Here is a 7,083-nt window from a genome sequence, read left to right as displayed (position 1 = left end):
CCTCCCACCTCTCCCCTTCTTTCTCCAATACACGTCATTGCAGCATCATGTGGTGGAGCTGGACTCTGCATGAAGTGGAATAACATTTACATTTTTCTAAAAAAATATCTTCCAACATTTATTTCTAGATCTGCAGGGTGCAATAATCTTACTTGATTGTGAGATTAATGGAAATAACCACAACAATGGTCAGATTTTCTCCAAAATGGGTTCAGATCAGCCAAGAAGGTGAAGATAAGTTCAAGAGAGCACTGTGAAGGTATCACTACCAGGTGTTGCTGATGGGGTGTTTTGATCCCGGTGATTTTGTGGGATAAAAAGAAAAAGGAAGGGAATGGTCTCATTCCCTTGAATGCATTTCTCAGGTGTTCACCCACTACTCCTCTTTCCAAGTCACAGGTGCACTTGGGAGGGGCTGGGCCTCGCTGTGGTCTGGGGAGATGCTGAAGCTGAACTTCCCTTGGCCATGGTCATTCCTGGTAGTGGAGGTTGGGTGGGCTTCAGGAAGGGCAGGCTCCAGCTCCTGAACATGAACCTTGGATATTGTATTACTCAGGGTTCACTAGAGCAGGGGTCCCCAACCCTAGGTCACAGACTAATACCAGTTTGTGGCCTGTTAAGAACCAAGGCTGCACAGAAGGAACTGAAAAGTGACTGAAGCTTCATCTATTTTGACAGCTGCTCAACACTGCTCCAATCACCACCTGAGCTCTGCCTTCAGTTGAAGGCATCAGATTCTCACAGGAGCCACAAACCCCACTGCAGATGTCCATGCGAGGGACCCAGGTTGTGGGTTCCTTATGATTAATCAATGCCTGTTGGTCTGAGGTGGAGCTAAGGCAGCGATGCGAGCACTGGGCAGCTGCAGTGCAGATGAGCACAGCGGAGAGTTGTCTGCACAGAGACCAGACTCATATCAAACACTGCCAGTGAGTGGCGAGTGACAGTCCAGCCACACCTGGGGACAGGCTTGCCCTTATTGTATTTACCACTTCTATCTGCACTTCCTTCCCACACTGTGCACTTGCTTCAGTTTTGGTGAACCCACAAGCTAACTGTAAGCACACATGTGTAAAAAGCAAATGAGGTTAACCTGAGGCCCGAGGTCACCCTTTGATGAGCATTCACACAGGACACAAATGTCTTTATATTTCTGTGCATTCGGGGAGGTCTCTCCACACAGCTCCTCTCCAGATTTTTTCATCACCAATTTTCCACCATGTTCCTTCCAAATCTCCAGCTGTCTATGCAAACCACTGGCTACAATCAATGAGTCAGTGTGCAACTTCACACAAGCCATTTACCCTGTGGTGCTAAGGGCAAAGCCAGGTTCACTGTGAAGTTCTGTCTCCCAAGAGGGTCTCCCTTTACTATTTATTGTCCTTCAGATCTGTCCCCAAGGGGCTCCAGGGCTCCAGATATTCCTATGAGGGCACCGCATACCATGCAGAGCCATCTGTATACCAGGCCCAGGTTACCACTCCCTCCGTCCACAGACCAGAGGGAACTCCGCATGAAGCCATAGGTGCCGCTGGAAGAGAGGAGGTTCCCGGGATTCTAGGGTGCTGTGGGTCCTTGTAGAGTGAGATTCCTGTTGTCCTGAACAAAGCATTGCAAAAGACTGGTGGGAAAGGTAGTAAAGCTTTACATAAAGATGTTACCGATAAGAAAATTATGTGCTGCAGAGTGCAAAGCAGGTCAGAGAGTGAGAGACACAGAGAGAGACGTTAGTGGCTGTGTTGTTGCTTTTCTCTCACTGTGGGGAGACAAAACACCTGACACTCAAGGTTAGAGGAGAGGGGTTTATTTACCTCACAGTATGCAGAGGTTTTAGTCCGTGATCAGCTGGCTCCAAGGTGGGGTGGCAGAGGTGCGACAGAGTTCACAGTGTCGGCGGCAACAAAGGCAGTAAAAGCCTTTAACAGTGTCTTTCTGCCCCTTTTATCCTTCTCAGACTTCCAGGATTAGGGCGGTGTCAAACCAATCACTCATGAGTAGTGGTTTAGTAATCACACACCCTTAATCCCAGCATCACACAATTCCAAATTTAGCTGCCTTTGAAAAAGACCGCATGAGGCTGGGGAGGGGCATCTAAACACAAGCCACAGCATTTCATCCCTGAGCCCCAAAGACTCATGCACATCCATGTACGCAAAAGGTACTCAGTCCATCTCTAAGAACTGCCACAGTGCTAACAGTTCAGCACTGCTAAAAATCCAGGTCCCAAGTCTCTGAGATTTAAGGCAAACTCTCAGCTGCCAGCCCCTGTACAAATGAGAAGTCAAAGAGTTCCAACATTCCAGGGCACACGTTAGACATTTCCATTCCAAAGGGTAAAAACAGGGGTACAAAGGAGTGGGACCAAAGCAAGACCAAACTCCAGCAGGGCAGACTTTACATTCCACAGCTCCAAGTCCAGCACCCCTGAAAATCTGTGGCAATTTGTGAACCCCAAAGGGCTCAGTGGCCCCACCCCTATGCCCTGCAGATGGCTGTAGCTCCCGTGGTTTCTCTCAGAGGCCGGCTCTGCTTCCTCCTTGCAGTTTTCCTCAAACAATCCACCCTCCTGGCCTCTCTAAACTTCTGGGGAATCCAGTGCACCTCTTGCTTTGCACTCACAGCTGCACACACTGCCCTCTCGGGAGCACCCTGTCAGGCCTCCCAGACCTTCTTCTCAATTCTGCGTGGAAGCCTTCCTGATCCACAACTCTTGCATTCTGCATGCGCCTAAAACCAGCACCAAGTAGATGATGCCTAGGTTTGCTGCCAGCTGGAGCAGTAGCCCGACCTCCTTCTCTCTTGGCTGTAGTGGTCGAGTGCCTGGATCTCTGAGCTCTCTGAACCCAAGTCTGAGACAAACTCTTAGGCTGCTGCCATTCTTGGACATTATGCTCTGAGGCTTTCTGCTTAAAGCGAGGTCTTTCACTTTGACCAGGCTGCTACTTTGTTATGCCCTCGGGCCATCTCTTCTATTCTCGGATTCCTTCTCAGCAATTGAGATCTCCTCTGTTCTATCTTTGTAGTCCACAGCTGCACTGGAGTTTCCTTTCTGGCCAAACTCACATTTGAAATCATTGTTGGGCTCTTTGCTCCTGATTCTCAACATAGATTTGGCTAAAAGTCCTCAACAGTAGCCGTGCCATGGTCTCAACATTAGCCTGCCTTGAAATTTCTTTTGTGAGATCAATTAGTCTGCTGCCTTTAATCTTAGTCTCAGGCAAAAAAAAAAAAAAAAAAAAAAAATAAAAAAAAAAAAAAAAAAAAAAAAAAAAAAAAAAATCTTAGTCTCAGGCAGTCTCTGGACAGGAGCAAGATGCAGACAAACTTTCTGCCAAGCCATAATGCACATCCAACAGTTGATGCAGTCTTCTTCCTAGTAGAAAACACCCGAGTCTGGTCCTTACTGGCTTTCCCGTCTTCTGAGCCCAGACCAGAAGTTCTCAAACAGAACAGTCTAAGGCAGTCCAGGTCTTCTTCAGCCAGTGTCTCTGGATCTTTCCTAACTCTTCTCCTTCCCACAAGCCAGTTCTAGAGGCTCTTGAGTCACACGGCCAGGTTGTATCACAGCAGCAACCCCACACTTGGTTGCAAATTTATTGGAGCCAGGGCTTGCAAGGGACTAGATTTAATACAGAACACATAATTTATAGGATTTTTATAATAGTCACTCCAAAAGACCCAAGGAATCCGGCCAGGGATCTGGATCCCACAGCAGTGTCCTCCACAAGTCCAGCTGAAGGTCTAGAGCCCACGGCAATGTCTCAACCTTGTCCTTATTGAGAATCTGCACCCAGAAGGCCCAAAGGCCAGTGGTGGAAGCCAGAAAACCTGCAATGGTAGGATGAAGGATCTGTGCCACCAAGCTGAGCGATCTGTACTGGAGCCAGGAGGCAACACGCGAGGTGAGGATCAGAGCTCCCCTCACGAGAACAGCAGCTATTCCCAGCAACAGCAATGATTGGAGCTCCTCCTCCTCCAAGAACAGCCAAGTTCGCATCAGGAAAATCTTGCACAGAAAGCTTCTCCTAGAAAACCAATAGCCCATGATCTTCCCCTCCAGTTCTCTTTTTATGCCACTGGTAACAATCCTCAGGTGGGTCCTCCAGGACCAGACCGTGCTGATCCAGTTCGGTTAGGTGTTACAAGTTGACCGTTAGTTAACCCGCCACAACGGTCATGAGGTTAATGACCACCACCTTTAGTTTCCAACATTTTGACATCAGATCTAGGCTGTTAAAAACCTGCTTGAGGGCCAGGGATTTAGCTCAGTGGTGCTAAAAAACCCTGCTTTATATCATACCCGAAGAATTGAAGATAGTGTTTCCTCCTCTCCCCTCTTCTCTTTGGTACTGGGGATGGAATTCAGGATCTTGTGCCGGCACAGTGCCACCGAGCTAACTCCTCGATCTCAAGAGAGCATTTTCTGACTGGTCTCAGGTGAAGGGCCTGGGAATTATTTTTCTACACCTGTGTCCCGGATCTCCATGATTGGCAGGTTACGCCCCCCTGGCCCAGCCAGCTGGCCATGCCCTAATCTCGTGCCTCAGTGGGAATGGGGGCTAGGGCATTTGTAAGATCAGGACTACAGAGAAGAATGATCACAGAGCTCTTCAAGGATGATGGGGCTCCCCCACAAATTTATTTCCCGGAGTACTGGTGAAAGATACATCATCTGGACCTTGCAAGTGTAGGTGAAATAGGTCTTAAATGGCAACTCCACCCTAACATCCTAATCTCAAGTCTCTCAATCCCTTCTTCTGTGTTAAACCAATGCAGATGGAGCATTTGTAGTGTGCCTACGGTGGGCCACCTTTTCATGGATATTTTAGCCAAGCAATCATCGAACTGTTTGGGGTGCCTCTAACTCCCACTCTGTAACATTGAATGTGGAATCTGTGTAGTGAGCCCATCTCAATAAATTCAACCCGATTCAACTTCAACTGCTGGACAGTTTACCCCACTCAGTGCCTCCCAGGTGGTGCATTTGTTTACCTGCTGACTACCCCGAATGTCACTCAGGCAGCTGTCATTTCAGCCAGGCAGTTCTTGCCTGCATGAGATACACTGATACATCTATTTGTTTCATATCGACTATTTTATGCACACTTTTAACGTAGACCATTGTATTCGCCTTTGATGTTTGCCCCTAGTGAATTCTAATAAGCTGGTCATTTTCTTTTACTAATTTGTGGGTTTTTGGTGAAAAATAACCTACAAATTTGTGCTATAATCTATAAAGACTCTTATCATAGGTCATTAGATGTAATTTTTTTTGCTTCTCCAGAATTGTGATATTATCTTACAAAACAAAACAGACACATTTGGGGTACTGAGACTGAATAGAAAGGAAGTGCCAAAAGATCTGCAAAACAAAACACTGAGAAAAGGAGAAATGTTAGCGTGCAGAGAGGAAAAGTCTATGTGATGAAATTGAAAGACAAAAAGGACATCTTATTGTCAACTGTTCATGATACGGAAATGACAGAACTTGAAAGAAGAAACAAAACTAAAGTAATTCCAGTAGTGGTCAGTGATTATAATAATTGTATGGGTGGGGCTGACAGAGCTGGCCGACATCTAACGAGCTATCCTGTAACCAAAAAGCAAGGGTAAAATTTTATTCTAAAATATGTATGCATCTTCCAGACCAAACAATATGGAACTCGTGTGTTGTTTATGATTTAGATTAGGTGTAATGGATCAAATAATTGAAAAATATAGGCTAGTGTAACACATCCAGGACACCCATGATCAGCGTCTTCACCCTTACTTTTACTGGGTAGACATTTTATTGAAATTATGTCACCCACAAGAAAAAAAGAAAGGCCAACACGACAGTGGAAGGGTGTTCAAAGAAAGGCGACAATGCCAAAAGGTCTGAGACTAGATACTGCTGTCCAGACTCTGGCATCACATTGCACACCGAATGTTTTAAGATATACTAGACACAGAAAAATTACTGAATACATTTGATAAACCTGTCATTTTTATATTTCTTATTATACTATAAAAATTAATTTAAAATGCAATTTTGGTTGTCCTGTTGTTACGGAAGGAATCAGTAAGTGACACACAGAGAGGCAGCAGAATGGAAGTAAAATAAATTTACTCATCAATAAGGGTTGATCACACATAAGCTGTGCCTGGATCAAAGACGCACTGGGTTACAGCTCCTCCTTTTATAGGGCTTTATAACCCTGATCTCATTCAGGTGGTTACATTTTATTCTCTCAATTTACATTACCAAACAAATCATGGTCACAAGACAGTTAACTTTCAACCCAGATGTAGCAATTCTTTGTGGTTCAGGGAGTTTACCTTGAAGATTCACCTAGCTCTCTATCCTAGCCCGTAGGAAGGGGGTGTTCAGGGTCAGGGAAGCAAATGTTAGCAATGGGTCCTTTCATCCAGACGCTCCTACGATCATGTGGCTCCAGTCTCTTCGGAGCTCAAGGTCTTGCTGTGCCCAGTTATCTCAGGATCAGACCAAATGCCTCATTCAGCAGTTAGTGCCTTCGGTGCCTATTAGTTTTGAGCAAAACAAAACAAACTGCTGTTAGAGATAGCAGAAGCCACTTTACATTGTAACACTTTATAGGTTTTGCTATTTATAGAAGTTATCCCTATCACTGTATTTAAATAATGGGACTGGTACATGGTTAAATTCTTTCTGTCACGAGCTCACTCTCTTAATATTTACTCCCATACATGTTCCCTGGATTTATGCTTTACAATTAGGACACTAGTGGTTCTTTTGTAACACAGTGTGATCCCTCCTGGGTCACACTGCACCTCACACCCCACAGCCCCAAGGAAATCAGGTTGGCTTCATGGTCTAGAGGCAAGAAGAGGTGGTGGGGATGGGTCTTGAGACAAAGCCAGAAGGCCTTGTGTGACACCTGCCTTCGGAGAAACCATTATCACGGCCCCAGGCAGGGACGGTACAAAAGCTGGTGCCACTGTGAGTTGGGGGCTGGTTACCATGGCTGGGGACACTCTCGCCACTGGAGATGGGGAGGGAATTTCTGCGAGGGTTGGGGAGGCCATGCTTTTGAGAGTGGAGGCCACTTATACTGGGGATGG

The sequence above is a fragment of the Fukomys damarensis genome, unplaced genomic scaffold (genome assembly GCF_012274545.1).
Source record: "Fukomys damarensis isolate Sample0158 unplaced genomic scaffold, DMR_v1.0_HiC HiC_scaffold_16, whole genome shotgun sequence".
Taxonomy (NCBI): Eukaryota; Metazoa; Chordata; class Mammalia; order Rodentia; family Bathyergidae; genus Fukomys; species Fukomys damarensis.
This window is presented reverse-complemented; position numbering follows the sequence as displayed.